A 12,406-nucleotide genomic window follows, 5' to 3' on the forward strand; every position below is an offset into this window, starting at 1 on the left:
AAGCATAAACGTTAATAAACAAAATTAAATAAACAAGAGAGCTAGAAAGTAGAAAAGGGATCACCATCAACACAAGATTGGGTTGAATCTCCCTAGGATGAGTGTGGCCCCTTATACTACTCACCCATATTTATATGTATTAAAAGCTTGCTTTTAAAAAAAGATAATTAAAAAAAAAGCATAAGTGCTTTTGAGTTTTTGAGTGTAAAAGCTCTACAAAAATATAGCAAGCTACAAATATAAAGTCTTGGGCCTACCATAAGTATAAAATACTAATTGGTATGTACAAAGGTTTAAGGCCTTAGCCTTCCAAAATATTAATACCAAAATATGAAACCATAATATAGGTATTCATATGTCTTCTAAAATATCTCATAGTGGTCCAATACATGTTCCACCCACAATTAACAGATAATCCACCACTCAATCATCACCTATATCTAAACGCTTATATCCAAAATAATATTAGTCAGCACACACAATCGATTAAACACATTAATCTTGACTATATCATACTAATGCACACAAGTGATTAAACACATTAATCCTGGTAAATGATATAAATAAAAGGCACATTCAGAATAAAATATCCCCAAAATATTCTCAATACAATAATGGGTGTCCCCATAAAGGTTATGACTAATAGGATTAAATCATTTAACCATATTAAAAAAATCCTATTCTTAGGATTGATGAGCTTCTAGATCGATTGCATGCTGTGCCCAGATATTTACCAAGATTGATCTGAATTAGGGTACTACCAAATCAGGATCAAAAGGAGCAAGATACCCCTAAGAAGATAGCTTTTAATACTAGTATGGACACTGCGAGTTCACAGTGATATCTTTCAAGCTAACAAATGCTTTAGCTACCTTTACCCGTCTCATGCTAGATATTTTGAAAGAACACTTGGATGATTTCATCCTTGTCTTCTTTGATGGTATTTTGGTTTATTCCGAGGATGCCAATAATCATGAGATGCATGTGTGGAAAGTCTTATGGAGATTTTAAGGAAGCATAAGCTCTTTGCTGAAAAGAGTAAGTGTACCTTCTTCTCAGATTGTATCGATGAATACTTAGGATTTATGGTGTTCCAAGGATGAAATCTCTTCTAAAGCTCACTAAGGTACAAACAATCATAGATTGGCTAGAGCTGAAGACAGTAAAGGCAGTTCGAGGATTCTTAGGGTTAACTGGATGGTATTGAATTTTCATATCTCGGTATATGCCAAGATTGGCTCTCCCTTGACATCACTTTTTAAGAAAAATATCCCCCATATCACTGGACTTAGATATGCTAAATTTATTTATAAGAATAATATTCCATATCAATGGAATCCAATGTACCAAAGTGCTTTTGATAAGCTAAAGGTCGCATTAATGTCTAATCATGTTCTTAAGTTGCCTAAGTTTGGCAAGCCTTTTAAGGTGGTCAGTGATGCCACCGGATTTGCAATAGGGGGAGTCCTTTGCAAGAAGGATGTGGGTCTCTTCTCTCTCTCTCTCTCTCTCTCTCTCTCTCTCTCTCTTATAGCACACTATCCTCTCCCTCTCTTCTCTCTCTCCTACCATCTCTTTCTCTCCCTTCACTCTTTTTTCTCTCTCATGCCATCTCTCTCTCTCCCTCTCCCATCTTCTCTCTACTACTGTCTATATATCTCTCCCTCTCCTACCCTTATCTCTCTCTACTACCATCTCTAGATCTCTCTCTCCCATCTTCTCTCTACTACCGTCTCTATATCTCTCCCTCTCCTACCCTTATCTCTCTCTACTACCATCTCTAGATCTCTCTCTCTCTCTCTTCTCCCTCTCCTACCATATCTTTCTCTCTCTTCTCCCTCTCTCTCTTCTCCCTCTCCTACCATATCTTTCTCTCTCCCTTGTCTCTCTTCTCTCTGTCTCACACTCTCTCTCTCTTCCTTCTCTCTCTCTCTCTCTCTCTCTCTCTCTCTCTCTCTCTCTCTCTTTGCTCACTCTCTCTATCTACTACCATCTCTATATCCCTCCCTCTCTTCGCTCTATTCTACCATCTCTCTCTCTCTCTCTCTCTCTCTCTCTCTCTCTCTCTCTCTCTCTCTCTCTTGTATCTCTTCTCTATTGGCTCACTCTCCCTTAACTCTCTCTCTCTCTGTGTCTCTCCCCTACCATCTCTTTCTCTCTCCCTTTTCTCTCTTCTCTCTTGTCTCCCTCTTGTCTCCCCCTTCTCCCTCTCTCTCTCTTTCTCTCTCTCCCTCCTTGTCTCTGTCACCCTTAACCCTCTCCTCGTCTCTATTCCATTAGTAGTCTATCATTGTCTCTTCCTTTCCCACACATTTTTGCCCTTCCTTCTTGTTATTCTTACTCTCTTTGTATTGTTCCTATGATGTTATAAGGGAGATAGCATCCTCTCTCTCTCTCTCTCTCTCTTATAAATGTTGTCACCTCTTGCATCTCTCTTGCTCTTCATGTTCTCTCTCTCTCTCTCTCTCTCTCTCTCTCTCTCTCTCTCTCTCTCTCTCTCTCGTCCTTTTGATCATTTAAGCCTAAAACTTATCATTTATTTATTTGCACAGTACAGATAACTTCATTTAGCCCCTACAAATCCTTTGAGTCTACAAACTTAAAACTACCTTATTCATTTACACAATTCACACAATGTCATTACTTTATTAGTTTATTTGGCATGTTGAGCACAAACATTGTTGAAACTCTCATTCTTATTTTATTTTACTCCCCAACACGCATCTCTCTCTCTCTCTCTCTCTCTATTCATATGTAAAAGAAGATCATGACATAATCACAAACAATTATTAAACCCAATTACTTGAATATTTGTAAACAAATATGTTCATTAAACTACAATGACATCTTCTTTAAGATGGCCTTCACAACCTCCTCTTGGGGATCAATACAAACTATATTTATGTCTAATTTGTAGGCTACCATAGTACAATCTCCACATCCTACATAAAGCTTTACAATCACTTGCCCTTCTTTTGCATGGTGCTTTAAGAGGCTATCCCAAAACTCTTTTTCTCATTGGCATCCACCTTCAAAGAAAACATTTGTCTAAATTCCACATAATGTTCAACACCCATAATTTGGAGTACTCATATGTTTATATCTTACCTCGCCATGTAGTCCCATATGGTCATCTTCCCCAATGCATAATGGAGCAAGGATTAATGACATAATCAGGTGAAAATGGTTGTGCATGGTTTGTTCCAACCATGCTCAAGAAGGTAGTAGCGACAATGAGGGTATGTGTCTGCATAAGAGTATTAAAAGATTTATTATAATACAAAGTATTGTTCAATGGTAGCCTTTTATGAGAATCAAACGCACCTCTATGGTTTGTTCCAACCATGCTCAAGAAGGTAGTAGCAGCGATAATGAGGGTATGTGTCTGCATAAGAGTATTAAAAGATTTATTATAATAGAAAGTATTGTTCAATGGTAGCCTTTTATGAGAATCAAAAGCACCTCTATGGTTAGTGTTACTCACCTCTTGTCAAAATTCTTTTCCAATCTTTGTTATACACTGCACATTCAATAGTGTGTCCAATACACTGCGCATTCAATAGTGTGTCCAATACAAAGCCATATTGCTTAGCCTTGCCTATCATGGTTGTCATTTGATACATTGTACCAATGGTAATAAGGGAGCCATTGTCGTCAAGGATGGTCTCACAAATCTTGAGCAATAAAGGCTCGTCTCCATCTACATGACATTGATGTGAAAACATGAGAATTTGTGCCTTAGATTAAACAATTCCTCTTAATCACTCACATATACAGAGATTCCATGGTGGGATTACATCATCACAGGGAAGCCATAAATGAAACCTCCTATGGGCAACCTCACTATAATACAATCACATCCTATGCTTGTATTGATACCTTTAATATTGAAGGTCTAATTTGCCTCTTTCACACTTTGTAACATTTCTTGAAGATGTTCTAGCTCCTCTGGACTCTCTTGGTTTTGGATTGCATGTCCTATCTTAATTGGATCCCCCACAAATTCTCTCACCTTCACGAAAGTATATACTGCTACACCATGTTGAGAAGAGTTTGTTTAAGAACGATATAAAAGACACACATTACATCTCATTAAAAGAGAATGATAAAAACAAGAAAACATTCCCATTAATATTTTTAAATGTGACTTGCATGTGTCTCGTATCCTCCTTCATCAATCCTTCTTTTGAATAGTCGACATACGCCCATATTTCCTTGCTATGTATTCATCCATTACTTCAGCCAAATATTCTTTGCGAAACTCTTCTTTTGGTCCCTTTATAAGCTTTTTAGAGTCCTCCATAGCATCCCCCCATGTCTCGAGTAACTATTTAATTTTCCCTTCTATGCCCTTCATCCTCTTCATCTTCATCATCCTCTTGATCTTCCATGAGCTCTTTGCCCTTTTCTTTAAGATGTGATTGGTCACACAAAATTCAAGTCTTCATAATATAAAATCATGAATCAATAGGATATAATATTAGATATTTACTAAAAAAATCTAATTACAAGCACGAGTAGATATATAGTACATAATGCCATCTTAGATTGCTTTAATTTACAAGCCCGAGTGTACATCTCCTTCTTGCTCCTAAGAATTTTTTCACTTACAAAGTCAAGGAATAGTGGACATCTCTTGTACACCCATGCATCCCAAATTTCTCGAACTTGTTATCCTAGATTCCACCACTCATTTAATATGGTAGCTGACATAGCTACAATATAATTCTTGGCATGTCACTTACGAATCCATATATATATAATTGTTTTCATTCAAGTTAAGAATACAACAACTTAAAAAGTAGTGAGTGGTATTTCAAGATTATTATGCACTTAAATACAACATGCTTAGTAGCTTTAATGACAAAAGCATGTGAAGCTACCACACCTTGTTTTTTAGGAACCCCACCATTTCCTCAAATAACTTCCCAAAATGCAATCTTGAGATCGAAGATATCTTCCTTAAAAGTATATGGTAATTATATTTGGTACTTATCTATAATTTCTATAAGAACTACCACACCTTATGCTCTAATCTCATGCCATATCACTTTTTTGTCTTAGCCAATCTCTGAATAAACTTGCATTTGCTATGTTTCCATTGAAAGTGTTACTAATATAAGTTACAACACTTTATATACAACATGAATAAAATAGAAATAATAATAATTACTTACTCTTTGGGATTTGCAAGACCTTAATCCTCTGAGAATCTCCATCAATATATATATCTAAATAGCTTTTTGGTCATTTGGTAGTGTGTTGGATGCCAATCCATATAATCTATCCTTCGTCAAACAATCTGGTCTATCATCCCAATTTACTTGCACTAGTTGACTGCATCAAACAACATCAAAATCAAACTACAATATCAAAATCATTTTACGTCGTTGCCTATCTAAATGACTAAAAGGAAAGGACATAGGTTTTCTTACTCAAAGAAACCATCTCCTTGGGTAGGGTTTGCAACACAACAATCACGACTAACTGTCTAGTAGTATGCCTTCACTTTCGCTCATCTTTATAAAAAGTAGTTCCCCATTTATCTTCAAACTCCTTTGCAGGCAAGGTATCTACACAACGAGATCAATCTCTCTAGTGATAGTAGCAAGGTACTCATCCTATATTTCACAGGTTACTTTATTAGTATGAGAATATGTAGATGGTCATCTTATATTACAAATATTAGAATTATTTATTCCACTACCAAACCATATAGAGAATGTACCTGGAATACTATTTGGGATAGCTCTGAAAGTTCACAATTGTACCAAGATGGGCGACCTTTTTTTGCATCATGGCATGATTCTCCATCCATATCATCCCATCTAGTAATATCTTCCTGTGAAACTTCTCTAACATGATTATGGGATGAGGAGACAGAGCATATAAATCTGTATAGAATTCCCTTCTAAGCTTCTTGTACCTAAATTGCTGTAAGATTCCTCCCCAGCCCCTCAAGATGTCTAGTTTCTTCCCCTATAATCAATTCTCTTTTCAGAATAATAAAAGATCTTGTTTCTACCTGTTTTGGCCTAGAGAGAGGTAATTCAGTTTTTAGATATCTTTGGATAGAAAAATATCCCTTATTAAAATAAATTCCCCTGAAACAAAAGTTTAAAAAGAAATTCCTAAGATGCATTAGAAATAAATTATAATGTGCACAAAAGACCTTAGCCTAAGGGTCCCTATTTTCAAAAAATTTTGGATTAAGGTCCAAACAAAGATTTGACATGCCAATGAGATTAATCCAAATGTAGGGAGGAGATAAATTGAAGAATAAAATAAAACCCCCCCCCAAAATGAGTAAATGCTCACATAAGATGAAGAGTGGACTAAAGACCAAAGAAAAGAATTAAAAAACTGAATTTTGACACCGTAGTGTGGGGATCTCCCCTCATGAAGTAGGCGCCTTTTTCTCATCATTACTCCCAAATTTTTAATCAATAAAATGAGATATTTTTATCTCTCCTATTTCCTGTTTCAAATCTAGATCCAAAAAGTAAGCTGAACTGACCCAAAAATGGTCAAAAATTGACCAAACTGATCTGGAAAATTCTAGAATCAGTTTGCTTGGTTAGAGGCTCACTTTTTCCTATAAATAGAAGCCTCCCCCTTTTGTAAAAGCTTAATGGTATTTATGCACTGCTACTCTACTCCTATCCTGAGCCATCTACATTGAATTTTTTAATAATTTAATTATTTTTGGCTTTTTGGCCTAATCCTCTCCAAAGTGAATTGGTGGCCACTATTGCTTCAAACAAGAGTAGAACCCTCAATCCCTTAAGCCAAAGGAGAGCTTACAAGTTCCATGTAAGCTAATTTTCTTACTTTGTTTACGAATTTTAATGAAAAATCTATGATTTTCTTGATTTTTATGTTTTGCAAATGATTGAATTAAATTCAAATGCTATGCCTTTGATGAAAAGGCCACCCCCTTCTCTTCTTTACATTTCAACCTTTTTTAATCCTAGAAAGATTAACTAAGTGATTAATTAAACTCTCCTTATTGTTTACTCTCTTGAATTTAGAAAATTATGTAGATTAGAGTTCTATAATTTTAAATTGGGTTAATTAAGTTAAGTGAAGAAAGATAAAAATGAGAAATTGTCAGCCACACAAAGGAGGTTACAGTAAAATTTTCTAGAATTTTGTGAAAAAGAAAGTTTATTTTTATATTATTCCAAAAGAGCAATTCCCACCATTTTTGCATTTAAAAGAAATATTCTAATTACTCCATGTACATATTCACCTATGAATATGCATGGATATCACTGATATTAATTATTAAATTTAATTTCTATGCATAGAAAGATGCATAAAGGAAATTTTTTTATTATAAAAATGTTATTCTTATTAAATTTGATTTCTATGCATAGAAAGATGCATAAAGGAATTTTTTTAATTACAAAAGTGTTATTCTTATTAAAATTGATTTCTATGCAGAGAAAGATGCATAATGGAATTTTTTATTATAAAAGTGTTATTCTTATTAAATTTGATTTCTATGCATAGAACGATGTATAAAGGATTTTTTTATTATAAAAGTGTTATTCTTATTAAATTTGATTTCTATGCATAGAAAGATGCATAATGGAATTTTTTTATTATAAAAGTGTTCTTCTTATTAAATTTGATTTCTATGCATAGAAAGATGCATAAAGGAATTTTCTTATTTACAAAAGTGTTATTCTTATTAAATTTGATTTCTATGCATAGAAAGATGCATAAAGAAAATTTTTTTATTATAAAAGTGTTATTCTTATTAAAAGTAATATCTATGCATAGAAAGACGCATAAAGAAATTTTTATTATTATAAAAGTGTTATTCTTATTAAAATTGATTTCTATGCAGCATAGAAAGATGCATAATGGAATTTTTTATTATAAAAGTGTTATTCTTATTAAATTTAATTTCTATGCATAGAAAGATGCATAAAGGAATTTTTTTATTATAAAAGTGTTATTCTTATAAAATTTGATTTCTATGCGTAGAAAGATGCATAAAGAAAAATTTTTATTATAAAAGTGTTATTCTTATTAAATTTAATTTTTATGCATAAAAAGATGCATAAAGGAATTTTTTTATTGTAAAGGTGTTATTCCTATTAAATTTGATTTTATGCATAAATAGATGCATAAAAGGATTTTTTTAAATAAAAGTGTTATTCCCATTCAAGTTGATTTTTATGCATAAATAGATGCATAAAGAATTTTTATATCAAAATTAGAATTCTCTTTAATTCTATGTTTAAATTCTATGAGTATTTGATAAATGAATAATTAAATACTCTAAGAGAGAAATTTCTATCGTTTTATATTCCCACGAATTGTAAAAAGAAAATTCAAAAAATCTATCGGGATCGAAATATTTAGATAAATGATTAATTTATTCCTCAGTGGAATTCATAACTAATTTAGAAATCAGTTAAGTGAATATTCAAAGAAAGAAATTCAGTAAAATAGTAACTGAATTATCAAACCTTTTCGAGAAAGATAGTTTAGGAAAACCTTATCCTCGAACCTTGAATCAGACTATGACCAAGACCAAAACTCTTTCGTCAGTTTTGAGGAAAGGAGGTGTGACCAGTTTAGAAAAATACACTCAAAACTCCCGCCAAATCTAAAACTAAGTTTGAGACCCTTCGAATTGATATGTGGATCAAGGTTATAGAATTCGAGGAATTCTTGTATGAAATTCAGGATTCTGATCAAGAAGTTTTGGGGATACTGATTCAAGAAATACTCCTTGTATTCAAAAGAAAATCAAACTGAAAACTTGCTTAGAAACCCTATTTTCTTAAAGGACTGTCTTATGCCAGAATGCTGGAGGGAGCATTTGGTATATGTTTTTCTAAGGGAAGTTACAAGAGCTGGCAGGGAGTGTTCAAAGGATGGCTCACACGGCAAAGCCTGCCCAGGTCTTGTGACCAGTCTCGGTATGGTTGAAAAATGGTGCGCTTCCGGGTACGATAGGCAAGGGCCGACGAAGCGGTCCCTGAGTGAAGTGCCAGGACACCTAAGGAGGATCCTGGAGGGTTCTGACCAAGAGATGCACGGGCTCGCGGTGCCTATGACACCCAGCGTATGTCATGGAAGATATGTATGATGGACGAAATGACTATTGTAATCTGTTTACTGGATCTCGTTGTTTGTTGACCACTTGGTCTTAACGGAGAGTCCAGAGTGATACTGTTTTTTGAGAAACAAGAGACTGGATGGAATTTTTGAGTTATGACATCGGTAACTAATAACTGTTTGTCAATGGATTATTTTATATGTTAAAGTTTTAAAGAGGAGTGTGTGTGTATCTGTATTCGAAAGCAAAAGTTAAGAAAGGCATTCAATTATGGCTGGGTGAGTAATTTTCTGGTTCTACCGATTCCAGTGGTTGGGTGGTGGTGGCTAACCTATGGGCCGGATGGGGTTAGACTGGAATCAGTGGAGATCTTATAATTAAATTGAAATAATAGGAATACGCTTAGAATTCAAGTAGTTAAATAAAAACTTGAAGAATTTCTCAAATGAGTAGATCAATGGCTGTGCCCGACTTCGATTAGGAAAAAAGCGTTGATTTCTTCAAATGATTAGATCAACAGTTGTGCCTGATTTTAGTTAGGAAAAAAGCATTGATTTCTTCAAACTAAGTCAGTGATAGTTTTCCTTCTATCTGGTTTAATCAGGTGAAGGATAGTTTAGTCTCTTGACCCCGTTAGAAAATTCGTTAAGAAAATAAAAAAGGTGGAATTGTCCCTGTTTTTCGAGAAAAGGAAATTTTCCCGGTTTCGATTTCGGAATGACCACCAGATTAGTCCCGTGTCCGGACATTCGAGAGCAAGGCCCCGAGTGGAAAACCCTACCTCGTGCAAGAGGAAGCTATTTTCGTTGTTGCTAGTAGCAGCAACCAGAAATCCGGTGCACGGAGGGGGCAGAGGGGTCTCACAGCTGGTATATCAGAGCGCTGTTGTAAACTTACGAAATAGCAGCAGAAATTGCCTAAAATTTTAAAGTAAATCTGGGAAATAATGTTTTCACTTGTTAAGATTATGTTTGAAATGAACTTCATAAATCAAAAACTCATAAATTGAATTGGATTTTTAGATGGATACCCCAAATCTATCTAGCATTCTTGGACTTCTTGGACTCTCCCAGAGTCCAAGATATGATCGCCTTTGCCTTTGAAAATCTCATCAACTTCGCTACAACCCGAGGAAGCAGAGTGACACGCGCTCGTCACTTCGAGGATCTAAACTTTTCTGATCCAGTAGAGCGACGTCAGCTTATGTTGTTCTCTGGAGGGCGAAGTATTCGCATCAATACCAATCAACGACAGAGACTCAGACAGAATATCTCGCTAGCCATGATCTTGATAAGGCTAGGAGTTATTCATTATGTACAACTCTATAATCACTCACCCCAGAATTTTAGAATTTCTTGCCGTATTTTTAGACTTCTTAGCCGCTTTATTCCTAGGAGAAGAATTACAGCACCATTATCAGTGATGAATCGTGTATATCATAGCATGTCTCCATCGCAGTATCGCCTTTTTATGTGTACGCGATTGAGGCAGTGACTTTTGGAGCCGAGGCGCTCTATGTATATATCAAAAACTTTTGATAATAAATGATGTTTTGCAAATGATTCCAAATTGTTTTCATGGTTATGAATATTGGTTGATAAAATTATCAGAGTGAATCTTGTTTTCAAGAATTATGATGGAATATTTATTTGTTTAAGAAATAAATCTCAAAAATTAAAGTCATAAATCTGATGACAAAGTTAAGTTGACAAAAATATCGTTTTGAGAATCATGAGGTGCGCGGGCCGTGGTAGGCAACCGGATCCTCTTACCGATTATGAAGAGTTAGATCTGGACGTTTGTAAAGCCCTACACCGATCCCAACCTAGTCCCTTCAAGGGTGAAGGGAAACAGTTAGGAGAAGTAGTGGAAAAATGGATCGAGGCAATGGAAGAGTATTTTGATGTAACCGGTTATAACGAGAAGAGCAAGATGGCTCTCGCCAGATTGAAAATTGTGGAAACGGCTAGGGTCGCATGGAGGAACCATTGCGAGACAAACTGTCTCGACCGAAATACCCAGACCTGGTTAGATCTTAAAGCTTACCTCAGGAAGAGGTTCTGTCCTCCGGGCTTCCTGGAAACCAAAATAAATGAGTTCTTGGAACTAAAGTAGGATAACCGGACGATTGAAGAATACCATCAGGCATTTGCCCTTCTCCTCAAATATTCTCCACTTTTGGATGAAGAGCAACTGATGGCCAAATTCATTCGAGGGATGAACGAGCCATTGGACACTTTAGTGAAAAATGCCAAACCAGTCTCAATGGTAGAAGCTGTCAGAAGGGCAAAGGACTTTGCCAAAGTAATTATTGTTAAGGTCCCGCCAAAGCCTACACCCTCAAACTTTAAAAGGTTCCAAACCCCGGGAAGTGCTTCAAACTTTCCACCCCCAAAGAGGCAGCAAGGCCCTAATCAGAATCAAGATGCTAGGAAATTCAGAAGTGTCAGAATGACAAAGGACTTTGCTAAAGTAATTGTTGTTAACGTCCCGCCAAAGCCTGCACCCTCAAACTTTAAAAGGTTCCAAACCCCGGGAAGTGCTTCAAACTTTCCACCCCCAAAGAGGCAGCAAGGCCCTAATCAGAATCAAGATGCTGGGAAATTCAGAAGTGAAGGAAGACCCTTCCCTCAGAACACTTTCTCAGGAGCCCCACCTCTTTCAAGGATTCAGAGGGTTGAGCTTAGCAGTGAGAAGAGGTGTTTTGGGTGTCAGAGTTTCGATCACCAGCTTAAAGACTACCCGACTCCTGCCATGTCTCAAGAGGACAAGGAAGTCAAGGACCCAGAGTGCAGAGACCAGTCCCTTCATATCAGTCAAGGTCCGTCTCGCCAAAATCAGGGCAATCCCAGGAGGACTCCAGCTCAACCATCTGCGTCTGTTCAAAGTAATCTCAGAACTCCCTCCCAGAACTAGGGTAACCAAAGAGAAAGAGTTCTGTCCCAATCTGCAAGCTAGAGCAATTACGATAGCAGAAGTAGTGGAAGAGGAAAGAGGTCAGATTTATGACGCGATTGAAAACCAAGGGCCAAATCGTCAATTTAAGTAAGGGTAAGGGTAAGCCATTTAAGCTTTTGATTGATTCAAGCAGTACTCATTCATTTATTTTCCCAGGATGCTTGTGTAAGCTAGTCTTAGAACAGAAACCTATGCAAGTTGAATTGGCCAGTGGAAAGATTCTTTTCACTCACCAACCATGAGACAGATCGTATTCAGTTTAATCTAGATGGGAATGTAACTGACTACTAGTTCAGAGTCTTACCTTTGGGAGTTTTCAACGGAATCCTTGGAATGGATTGGCTCCACAAAAATCAAGCTGACATTCAC

The sequence above is a fragment of the Cibotium barometz genome, chromosome 17, assembly GCF_041138505.1.
Source record: "Cibotium barometz isolate CiBa-2024 chromosome 17, ASM4113850v1, whole genome shotgun sequence".
In the NCBI taxonomy this organism is placed as follows: Eukaryota; Viridiplantae; Streptophyta; class Polypodiopsida; order Cyatheales; family Cibotiaceae; genus Cibotium; species Cibotium barometz.